This window comes from Peromyscus maniculatus, chromosome 9 (assembly GCF_049852395.1).
Source record: "Peromyscus maniculatus bairdii isolate BWxNUB_F1_BW_parent chromosome 9, HU_Pman_BW_mat_3.1, whole genome shotgun sequence".
NCBI lineage: Eukaryota > Metazoa > Chordata > Mammalia > Rodentia > Cricetidae > Peromyscus > Peromyscus maniculatus.
The window spans coordinates 64349620-64362265 of record NC_134860.1 but is presented as its reverse complement, the minus strand read 5'-3'; positions in this window follow the sequence as shown (position 1 = coordinate 64362265).

The following is a 12646-nucleotide window of genomic DNA, read 5'->3' as shown; positions in this document are numbered from 1 at the left end:
GCGGGATGAACTTCAAAAACTTGCTCTGGGGAAGAAGCCAGCCACACAGTGCAGGAGTCTGTCGGTGGGTGCATTCCAGGTCAGGTGAATCTGGAAACCTGATGCGGATGAATGAGTGGAAGGGAGTGGGGATGATCAACGGGCTGTCTTTGGGGGCAGGGTACGGACTTGGAGACGATTCTGGAATGACATGGAGGTGGTTGTTGCATAATTCTGCGAATATAATAAAATTGACCAAATCTTGTGCTTTACAAATGATGGATCGTAATTCAAAAGGCTGTTATTTAAAAATGTTCTTGGTTAGTAAGATGTGACCATCCTCTGTAGACGATGGGATGGTGGACATGGAACTGATGCAGAAAGGTCCTGGGGTTGAGAAAGACAGATACTCATGGCGGTTAAAAATGCCTCACATGGGAGAATTGGAGAGGAGCAGCATCCTAATCTACTAAGTTATTTTACATAGCATAGGGCTCAATCACATGACTACAATGGTTGCTAAGTACTGCCTTTAAGAGTTTGCATATTCAGAGGTTGAGGAGATGGCTAAGTTGGTAAAGTGCTTGCCTTGCAAACACAAGGACCTGAGTTCGAGCCCCAGACCTGTCTTAAAACACTGGGTGTAAGGGCATGTACTTGTAATACCAGCACAGGGGAGGTAGAGACAGGTGACCTCTGGGACTTCCTGGTCACCCAGCCAAACCTAGTCAGCAAGCCCTGGTCCCAGTGAGCAACCTTATCTCAATAAATAAATAAATAAATAAATAAATAAATAAATAAATAAATAAATAAATAAATGTAAAAAATAAAAAGCGACAATGCCTGAAGAACATCTGAGGCTGTCCTTTGATCTCTAAACATATGTGCATACATGTGCACCCACACACATGTGCACCATCACATACACAGTTTATATATGCGAATGTCCATGTGGGATGCTGTGTGTATATGGCCTAGAGATAGAATACTGGCTCTTAGCACAGACACGAGGTTTCCTTTTGACAGTGATGAGGATGTACTGGGACATTCCAGAATGTTTTGGAATGGTGATTGGTGTATTAATGTTCTTAAAGCCCTGAATGCCCCTAATAATTAATTTTATATTGTGTGTTCTTAACCATGGCTTCAGAAAACATGAATAAGAGAGTGCTTTAAACATAGAAGCAGCCACATCCATGCAGGAATAGGAGTCCCAATCCTTACCAATGGAGCCGGGAAGCTACCGTTCTCTGGCCCTCATGCTCTGGTCTGTCCTGTCCCCCTCCCAAACAACCAGCAGAGAGGCTAGCATCACCAGCAAGCTGCCGTCTCTCCCCCACACCATGGTCACCCTGCATTGTGCTCCTGCCCCCATCCAGAGTCTGCAAACACGGTTTTGAGTCCTGGTCATGTCCCTAACACCACTGGCGGTTCAGCTTATCTGTAGGACAAGCTGTAACCTCCCAGATACAGGTCCACAGTCCAGTGGGGTCATAGGTGTCCATATGTGAACTCCCAACACTGAAGGGGAGGGCCAGGCGTTTGGGCTGCTGCTGGAGGGTGAATGCCCTGTGACCCAGTGCCAAGTGCCAAGTGACTGTGCCAAGTAGGGAAAGAGTGAGCAGGTGAGCATCAATATGCTGCAGTTTGGGGGAAATACTTACTACGATAATTGACATCTCCAGGGTGTATCTTAGGAGTAAGCTCTTCCTGCGTCGATTTTCACCAAAGGTCTCAATTCAGAAACTCATTGAAAAATTGAGATTTTTGACCCCTGACCCACAGGCCCCTCCCCCACCACATCCAACACCTTCACCCAGTCAGATTCTGCAGTCTTCCTCCAGGGTCTAGCCCACAAGCGAGGTCCTCACACCTCATCAAGGAAACTTCTCTTGGAGGCATAGAGAGACCATCTGGTCCCAGCTGACTCATTTGTAACTATCTCCTGCACCTAACGCTCCAGATCATTGTGAAACCTGGTGGGAAGATTGTAAGAGCCATAGAAACAGGGGTTTGCGGTGAGATCCAGTCTCCTAGAAACTTCAGAAGCTACACCCACGAAGTCTCATCAACATGGCTGCCTAACCATGAGCTGAACAAGGACGACTACAATAGACATGCTAACATGGATGGGCAAGGCTCATGAAGCCTCAGCCCTACCCAAAGAACTATGGACAAGTAAGGAATGTTGAGAGCTGGAGAAATAGTCTCCCCAGGGACGAGCACACCAATTAGTTATCTAATGCCAAACGGCCAGCCCTTGTACATATGAGCAGGATTATACAGACTGAGTAGGTTTTATTAATGTATGTAGGAATGTATATATGTCAACAAGTGTTTTAAAAAAGAGGCCATGCATTTGAAAAAGAGCAAGGGGGTGGAGGTGCATGGGATGGTTTGGAGTGAGAAATGCAAAAGAAAGCAGAAATGATGTGATCACATTATGATCTTGAAAAAAATACTTGAAACATTTTGACGTTTTCGTTTATCCCCTGTTCCCTTGGGAAGACACTGCCCCGGTCACCGGTTACGGTTATGCCGTGCTATGCTGCGCACAGCATGGCCACGCCTTTCCCGGCTCTGTTCTTGTTCCCGTAGAGGGGCCTGGCTTTGTCCTAAGCCCTCCTCAAATGTCCCAGGGAGCAGGTAGAAAAGGCTAGCGATTTCCCAAAGGTGTCAGCTCTGGCAGACTCTTCTAGAACAGCGTCCCGACAGGGAAGCAGCAGGAAGACCTGCCATGGAAAACAGCCCTCACACATGGCACCATCCTCAGCCACCTCTGGAGTGCTGAGCCTGCTTCCCCAAGCCCGGCTCCTTCACCCCCAGGAAGAGTGATCAGGGCCAGCATGCTCTTTCATCTCTTCATCTTTCTTTCTCCTGTGTGCCTGCCGTCGCCTGTTGTCTTCCGGGTGCCAGGGTTAGAGGCGCTGATAACTAATTGACACTTTTCTACATTTTCCAAATTCTCTACCTTAAGCATAATATTGAAACGTCTTTCTTAGTACGGAACAAAACCCATCGTGTGTTGTATGTCATCCTCCTGCCTCGAGGGTGTGGCTTCACTCAAAAATCACATAGACCTTAGATTCCTGTCTGTCATCTGAACGGATATAAGCGATCAGAGTGAAGTGTGTGATGGAAGGAATAACCCACATATCCAAGAGACATCATAGAGAAAACATTGTCTATGCAGACAGTGGAAGACTATATAGCCTTAAAGAAAAGGAAGGTCCTGACCTTGGTTGTGACAGAGGCAGACCTTGAGTCGCTAACTGAAATAAGATGGATGCAAAGAGACAGACACTGTATAACTCCACTTCCAGGAGGACACACCTGGAGTCATCAGATTCCCAGAGACAGAAGTAGAGTGTGTGGGGGTGGGGTGGGGAGCAGAGTGTCAATTGTTCTGGAGACAGAGGTGACGGCAGGACACCATGTTGCTGTACTTGCTGTTGATGGGCTGAGGGCATGGTTCACTGTGTTACCTGTGTTTTATCACAGTAGTGACAGTCCGTCCGGGTCCATCTGTAATCTCACCAGGTTTACGACATCTGAACTCTCGCGTGCCACCCAACCTGGGGCAAAGGTGGCAGGGACTCCAAGAAGAGTGGAATCCTGCTGTGCACTCCCTCCTTGGGATGAGGACTCAGAAGCCCTGTTGTCAACCTGCGACTGGAAATGAAGACCAAGTTCTCGGCTCATGCTGTGCCTCCTGTAAAATGTGCCTGGGGAGAATGGAGGCCAGGAGAGCGGATGGGGAAGACCAAGGCTTGCCAGTGGGGCTAGGAAATGTGAGCAGGGGAAGAATCTGCTGTCACAACCTGGTTACTTAATTTATGTGTAACTCGTGCATGTGTGCGTTCTATTGCATGGGTTTGCTTGCATGCGTGTGTGTGTGTGTGTGTGTGTGTGTGTGTGTGTGTGTGTGTGTGTGCTAGACATATAGAGACCCCAGGTTGACAGTGGGTGTCTTCCTCAATCAATCTCTACTTTATTTTTTGAGGTAGAGGCTCTCACTGAACCTGAAGCTTGCCAATTCTGGCTATCCAGCTCGCCGTCGGGGATGTCATCATGTCTCTGCCTCTGGAATGCTGGGATTATAACCAGCCTCCACACCGGCCTGGCTTTCACCTGGCTTCTGAACTCCAGCCTGCACACTTGTGGGGCAGGCTCTTTATCCATCAAGGCATCTCCACAGTTCCCTGACTACCTCTTCTTTATTCATTTCTTTCCCTACTTCACACTTTGCCAAGGCCAACGATGTGTACACTGAGAAACAGGAACGGAGAATGGTGGCACCAACTCTAATTGATCTTAATAATAAAAAGCTGGAGCCAGATGTAGGGATAAGTGCTGAACGATCAAAGAAGTAAAGGCGCAAGCCACAGCCACTTCTTACCTGGCCAACCCCTCAGCCGAAAAAGGGGCTGAGCTCCCGTATTCCTCTCTCTGCCCAGCCGTAGAGACTCTCTCACCACTTCCTGTCTCCACCTCTCTAGGGCTGGGATTAAAGGTGTGTGCCTCCACCACTTGGCTCTGTTTCTCTTTTAGAGTGGCTCCATCTTGTGTAGCCCAGGGTGGCCTTGAACTCCTGATCTTCCTGCTTCTTCTTCTTCCCAAGTGCTAGGATTCAAGGTGTGTGCCACCACTGCCTGGCCTCTATGGTTAACTAGTGGCTAGCTCCACCCTCTGATCTCCAGGCAAGCTTTATTTGTTAGAACACAAACAAAATACCACCACAGAGAACAAAGTTACTTGGAAGACAGCGGAAAGGAACCACAAGAAAGAATAATTTCAGATAACTTACCTGTCACACACACCCTGGTGTGCCACCTGATGCATTCATTTGTCCCCCGTGTGTGTTCTGAAGACATCTAGGGATGCCCCTAGTTCCTTGGGCTTCTCTTCAAGACTTAAACAGCTATCTGTTTGGGGAAGTCCTTCCTTAAGTCTGATTCTATGCAAATACCTGAGAAAGACTTTAGCTGGGTTAAGCTGAGAGACCTGGAATATGTGGCTAGTCCTTTATCTCTCTTGCTCTCTTTCTCTCATCCTCTACCCTAGGGGACTTCAAGGTCACCAGGCCTTCAAATGTACCTGCATGGGTGAGTGACTTAGGTTTCACTCCCATTGCCATAACCAGCCAGGGGTTACATAGAGGAGTTACAGAACTCAGTTCCTGGGCCCGAAGAGATGGCTCAGTGGCTGAGGCCTGGGTTCAGTCTTCAGCACCCATGCCCATTATGCAGCTCACAATGGCCTGTGAACCTAGTTCCAGGGATCTGATACCCGCTTCTGGCTTCCACAGGCACCAGGCATGCACATGGTGAATAGACATACATGCCCAAGAAACGGTTGTGCACATAAAATGATAAATGATAAAAATTAAAAACCTCAGTCCCTTATATTCAGCATCCCATGGGCATAAAGATACACTGTTTTGTTCTTATGCTGGAAAATAGGCTGGATGAGCGCTGGGAAGGACTATTCCAGAGTCTCCTTTTATGCTAGCTTCTAGAAAGTCTTCCTGAGTACAGTTTACATTGATATCCCTCAGGGTCACAAAACACTTTGGTACCCTTGCCCTCATGAGGACTTACATCACTCCTGGGAAGGTCTGGAGGAAAAATCCTAATGTCTCCTGTGTATAATTAAAAGGCTGCTGTGACTCGGGGAAGTCGACAGATTTACCCTAGTTCATAGAGCTTAAAAAATAAGATAAGACTGGGAGCAAGCTCGAGCTCTCTGCTTCCAAATTATATGGTGATGGCATCAACCACATGGGTGACTATGCAAGAGCTCAGTCAATACTTGGCTGTGTTCTGGAAACACCAACACTATGACCATCATTGCCAAGCCACCGTTAAGATTAGGATCTGTGAGAGGAGAGGTGTTCATTACCAAGCTGGGATCACCTGGATCCAAAGCTCTAGAATATTCCTGTATGCAGGTCACTGACTCTTCCTTTCAAATGATACCAAAGGCTGCAATTTCCAAGGTTACTGGAATAAAGAATAAAGATCTGCTTCCTCCTATTAATGAGGCCAGGGGTGCAGGCATGCTGAAGTTGGGCTGTTTAGAGATCCAGGGAGAGATGTCTGTTAAGGGCTGTCTGGAGCATCATGTAAATGGGATGCAATTGGCTCCAGAGGATGTGTTTGACTTGCCTCAGATTTTTACCTTTTGTAATCAGCCCACTATGATCATTTCATTAATTTGTCACCGGAAACCAAAAGGAGAAATTGTTCCAGGTAATCAGCAGTAATTAGAGTAAGCTTCCAGCACTAGTTACAAAGATAATTTAAAGTGAGAGGCTCTGAACTGTGAGCCCCAGCATCGCTGGATTAGCAGTTCTGGGATAAGGATGACAGTGGAGTGATGTCACTATGTATCAAGTCCGGGTAAACGACGTCTATGCAAACAAACACACAAACAAACACTGTTCGTGCGTAAAGGGCTCGGGGGTGAATGTTCCCATTGGGGTGATGCTCACCAGGGTCTAGCACATCCTCCACAGCCCCAGCACCCTTTACAGCCTTCCTCATCTACCTAAGTCTGGTTCCACTGAAGCCAGTGCGACCCGGACCCTCTTCTCTGTCCACCTTCCTACTGCAGTGCCCCTTAGCTGCTCACTCATCGGAATGCAGTCTGCCCTTTCCAGAAACACTGCTTCTTCCTTCTTCCCCCAGACATACTTAGCTCCCCCTCCCGAGTGCCGTCCAGGAACCCCTCATGCAGCACCAGACAGGCAGTCCCAGTTCCCCACCAAAGAGACGCCCCAGATCAGAGGAAATGTTACCGATGGTTCATTTTTCCAAGTAATATCCACTCCCGTGCTCCTGAGATGGGGAGTGCACTCTGCTTCCGTGGCATGGCTGCTCAGTGACCTGCTCATCACAGGAGCTCAACCTCTCAAGGTCAGCTGGAATCTTGAAGGTCGTGTACCTTCATCAGCTGATGCAGTTCCCTGTCTACCAAGTCCAGCCTTGATCCACACAAGCCATGAGGACTTGCTACCTTTCACGTCAGTAAACCCCTCCGCCTGTCTGTCAGTCTAATTCACCTAAGTGTGTAGAATATTTGCCGAGTGAATAAATGAAGGAACAAGAGAAGGGTGGTGATAAGGGCACGGAAGCAGACACTACTACAGGACAGGAGTAGCCCCCGCCACTCAGAAGCGTTGCTTTCACAGGGTTCTGAAGTGGTCCAGCAGGGTCAACCTGGGGGCTGAATTCTGCCCAGCAGGTGACTTCCAGCATATTGATATGGTCAAGTGCTCATAAGTTGCTAACTTCCTTCTGGGCTCACACCCACAGTCTCCCCAGCATGCTCAGCACCCCTAGTCTAAGCCTTAGGAATAACTTGCTCACTTACCTGTGGTCATAGAAGAAGACAGGCCACTCAGCGCATGCAGGGAACCGGTCAGCTGGAAGACTATAGGCAGCTGACAAGTGCGGAATGGAGCTCAGTTGCTTCAGCTCATGCATGCACAGGTGCAGAGACCGGAGGTTTCAGGAGGCACTGTTGGGATGAGGGACTCGGGCTAGCCTCCTGGGAGTGGGTGGCCAAGTTCAACAGAGCGGTCAGTCTTTCCGGGGCTATGCAGCTCCAGGAGATGGTGGAGGCTTCATGCAGGTGCCACTGAAGAGGCTGTCTTGGAAAGCCACCAGCACTAGAGCTTCTGCAGGTGAAGTCCAAGCCTGCCCCCGGGAGAGACCACGGGCAAAGCAGGAAAGGAAACAGGCTCATACTGTGCTCTCATACTGTGTTCTCATCTCTCTCTCTCTCTCTCTCTCTCTCTCTCTCTCTCTCTCTCTCTCCCTTCCTCCCTCCCTTCCTCTCTCTCTCTAACACACACACACACACACACACACACACACACACACACACACACACACACACACACTGGAAGGAGGAGAGGAGGAAGAGTCTATGACTATTCACTTTGTGTCCAGCACAGACAGACGCAGGTCTGGCTTCTGTTCAGCCAATTACTATGATGGCTTGCTCCCGGCTCTGAAGGACCCTAGGCTCCAGGACTGTCACCTGGAGTGTGCTTGGATCCTGAATGCACCTCAGATGAGGTCCCTCAGAGTGGTAGGTCTATCTGTCATTACAATGTACAGTTGTCAGCAGAATAGGAGTGAGCTGTAAGACATACAGCTGACAGTTTCCTCCGTCCGCGGTTGCTGCCGTCCTTTCTTACCTGCAAAATATCGCCTCACTCCAACCACTGTCTGAGGATGCCAGGGACAGACCCTGCCTGCTTTGGCTTCAGGCATGTCTTCTTACCCTCCTTGCCAGTGACCGCGATTTCTTATCTTCTAGAGATGCCAGGATGCCATGCTCGAAATCTATAAGCTGACGATGCCTTTACGATTTGTAGGGTTTCACAGCCAGGGTTGTGCACTTGGCCTGTGATCTCCACGGCACCCCGCCCCCCTCCCACATTTAGCAGTCCCAGGCTTCCTTACACCTTCACCTCTCCTTCCTCACTGCCCCTTCCCCTCAGCGCCTCCCATCTCAGTAACTCCGAGCTCTGCCTCCCCATTGAACTGCTGGTTCTCTCGGCTTTCTGTCTTTGATGGCCATGGGCTGCTGAGTTCGATTTCCAGTTCTTCTCAGTCATGACTTTGTGACCTCAGGCAGGTCTCAAAAGGTGGTTGTGCCTCAGTCTCCTCGCAAGTAAAGGGGGCTGTAAATGGTGGTGCCCATCCATAGGCTTTCTATGAGGACTACATGAGTTAGTTTAAGCACCCTGAGTTGCCTCCAAGAGTGAGAGTGACTGTGATGTTTGTACAAACACAAACATTGGCATCCATTATATTTATTGGTGAGCATTTGATTGTTAAAATCAGGAAACACTCATTGTCTCAGCAACCATGATTAAAAATGTTACTACAACATCTTGGCACATGCAAAAATGGAACTGGCTGCGTGTCTTCTTCATCTGGAAACTGGAAGATGGGAAGGAGAGGAAGAGGAAAGAAGCAGAGATGGAGGGAAGGAGGAAGAGGAAGAGATGGAGCAAGAAAGAAAAGAGGAAGGAGGAAAAGAAGGTATCAGACTATATCTGTCAAGATCCTCAGCTATAAGCAATAGGAACAACCACCATTTAAGTAAAGCAGAAGATAAAGCCAATGGGCAGCTCTCAGCAGCACTTACAAAACTGGTGGGCCTGCTTGGAAGTCAGGTGGGAAGACAGGAGTCATCAGCTCCGCCTCAGCCCAGAGCAGCCCCGTGGCCTGTGTGGTGGGGTGGGCTGCAGAGCCAGGCATCCAAACTCAAAGCATCGCTGGTACTGCTCTCTCCGCTGTCCCTGGAAATCAGCCATTGCTGCTGCCGCCACCGCTGCTGCCACAATCAATTCTCCTCCCTCCCTGGTTATTCATGTTGCTGGCTCCTCACACAAAGGTCAGGATAAATGCATCTGATTAACGGTGCGCCCATGAACTGGATGCGAAGAAGGCTGATGAGGCAAGAGTCTGTGCTGGGGACTCTTGGTTAGAAGGTGAGCTTTGTATCTTCAACAATTGGGGGGGCCTAAAATATGTAAAAGGACTAAAATTCTGGGAACCCCTCCCATGAAAGCTTGCCCTCTGTGTGGAGGCACACACAGCCTCACGTCAAAAACCACTCAATCCTGCTTGTTCTAAAAACTCACTCAGAACTGTTTGAATTAAGTCTGGTCAGATACAGATACGGGAATGACCACCATCAAGACAGTAGTGTATACTCACAGATCCCTGCACACGAGAGGCACAGTGTGCTACCCAGAGCTGCGCAGGAGGGTGCCCGAGTAGGCAGGAGGAAGAAAGTACAAAGGAGAAAGCTCTTGACTTGTGAGCCCCCTACCCTCACCACCATTCTGGACAGGTTAGGGTTCTGAGAGGTGGTTGTTCGCTCTTTGTCTGTTTTTGCTTTATGAGGCAGTATCTCACTATGCAGCCCTAGATGGCCTGCCTCCCCTCTGCCTCTGGAGTGCTGGGGTTAAAGTGTGGGCCCAGTTTCCTAGACAGCCTTAACTGTTACCTTGACGCAAACTAAAATGATCTGGGAAGAGAGTCTCACTGGAGAGATTGCGTACACCAGATTGGCGTGTGTGTGTGTGTGTGTGTGTGTGTGTGTGTGTGTGTGTGTGTGTGTGTGTGTGTGTTGGGAGTTGTCTTGATTGTTCATTGGTGTAGGAGGGTCCACCCTTCTGTAGGTGGCACCATATCCCAGGCAGGTGGTGATTATGAACTGCATAAGAAAGCTCACTGAGTATGAACCTGCCCCAGCCAGCAACCAGCGTTCTCTATGCTTCTCTTTGTTTCTATGGTTGTGAAGTGAATTCCTTGGTCCAGAGGTAATGAAGAAAATGCTGAACTCCAACAAACATCCCTCAGACAAACTCGAGTGCTCATTCTAACCTTGGAGGTGCATTTTTGGAAGGTAGTAGCCACAATGGCATCCACAGCACAGGGCGACATGCACAGGATCTCCACTTGGGAAAAGCACTACTTCATTAGGGTGAGTTTTGGTACAGTTTCTTGCAAGTCATTTATGGCATGTGAAGGAGATCAGTTAGGCTGGCTGGTATACAGACCTGGAAAGTTAGTGTAAGCTGCTGTGTGGGCAATTGCCAGTTATGTGATAACAGCCATGCAGGTTAAGACCATGCAGAACAGGGCCATGCAGACCAGGGACATGCAGATCAGGGACATGAAGACCAGGAACATGCAGACCAGAACCATGCAAACCAGCACCATGTAGACCAGAGCCATGCAGACCAGGGCCATGCAGACCATGGTCATGCAGACCAGGACCATTAGATTTCCCAGTACAAATAAGAACAGTTTGCATAAGCTCATAGCATTCCAAAGCTAAAAGTGTGGAGTTCTAGGACCTTATTTATGTAAATTCCCCAATTGAGTATTGCTTCTTTTTCTAGTTTGTTATTAATGACCTTCTCTCTACAAAGCTTTCATTCCCTCAGTGTTCTATTCTGTCTTAGATGCATCAGAATCCTAGTGATGCCAGTGAAGTGGAATAGGCATTACTCAGTACTTTGAATGGGAAGGAAACTCATCCCAAGGTCTTCCATTAGCCAATTGATGACTTTATCATGCCATCTACTCCGAAATTTCCTATTAGTCAGACTTCTGTTACTGTGATAAAATACCCGAGGAACACACATAAGAAAGAAAGGTGAATTTTGGTTCACAACCAGTCCGTGGTTGGTTGGTTGGCTTTGTTGCTTTGGAGCCGGTGGTGGAGGAAACCGCTCACCTCCTGGAGTCTGAGAGGCCAACAGAGAAGCAGGAAGGGGCCATGGTCCAATATGCTCTCCATGTTCACACCCCAGTCACCCAACTCCCTTCTGCTAGGCTCTACTTTTCAAAAGTTTCCACCATTTCTCAGGACTCCCCCCCCCCCCCCGCCCCAGGCTGGGAACCACAGTTTTAAAGCACAGAGCTTGAAGGAACACTTAGGCAGAGCATAGTGTTCCCTTAGCTTAAACCTTGACCCCCAAAGGCCAAAGTATTTCTCGCCACCCCAGTGGTGACCAGGATGCCTCTCAGCCTTGGGGGAGGAGGCTCCACGGGGCTCTTCCTGTGTCAGCAGGAAGGGGAGCAGAACAGACAGACAGACAGATAGCCAGTCTTCCATCATCTGTGCAGCTTACTGCTATCACATCTTCACAAAAACCATCAATACTGTGTGTGTGTGGTCATGTGTGCACATGTGTGTGGACACAGCGCTCACGTAGGGCATCAGAGGACAACTTTCAGGAGTCTCTTTCACCATGTGGGTCCCAGATATGGAACTTAGGAAGTCCTGCTTCGCGGCAAGCCTCTTTATCAGCTGAGCCACCTCACCAGCCCCATGTGTAGCTGTTCACACACACAGACTAACCCCAAAGTAGAAAACACACCTATTGTTTCCTAAATACCAGGGAAATCTTCCTGGTCTGAGAATACAGGAATCTGTGTACAGACACACTCGTCTGACTATAGACAGAAGCAAGCAGAATCTTGTAGATTTGGGGCCTATTATGTGCCTCCTTGGAACCTGTCCGCTGGAGCATGAGGGGATCTGACGATGGCTCAGGACTGGAGGCAGGAAGGGATGGTGGGTAGGAAGATCGTCATGGGTGCCCTGCAGGCAAGAAGGTCATGGGTTTTGTAGCCAGGGCTGATCGAAGCAGCTTTCTGTAGCCAGCACCATTCTTCATTGCAATCTTCCCAGCACTTGACGTCTCCTCTCTCCTCGGCCAGAGCCGGGAACTCAACTAATGCAAGAAGTGGGCAAATCACGGGCTCGCTATGCGGTTGAAATGCAAGCTTGGACTTCAGCCATCTGGATGGCTGTCAGTGTCTTCCTCTCATTTCCAAATGTCCTTTCACTATATGTCTTGAATCATTTCCCTTTCAATGTTAAAGTTTCAAGAGGCTGAGGCAGGAGCTTTGCAGTTCCTGACAGAGTTATAGGGAGGGGTTTGCTAATCCCAGAAGGAGGCAACTGAGAGGACTGTCTGTGTGCTCCCAAGTGCCAGCTCCAGCACATTGGAGGGTCTAGCCTTGGACTTGAGCAAAGGTTATCCTTCTAGTATAGGAAGAAAATGAGGAAATCTGCAGTGTGGACGTATGTGGGTTGATGAGTCCTGGGAGCCAGTGGAATGTCA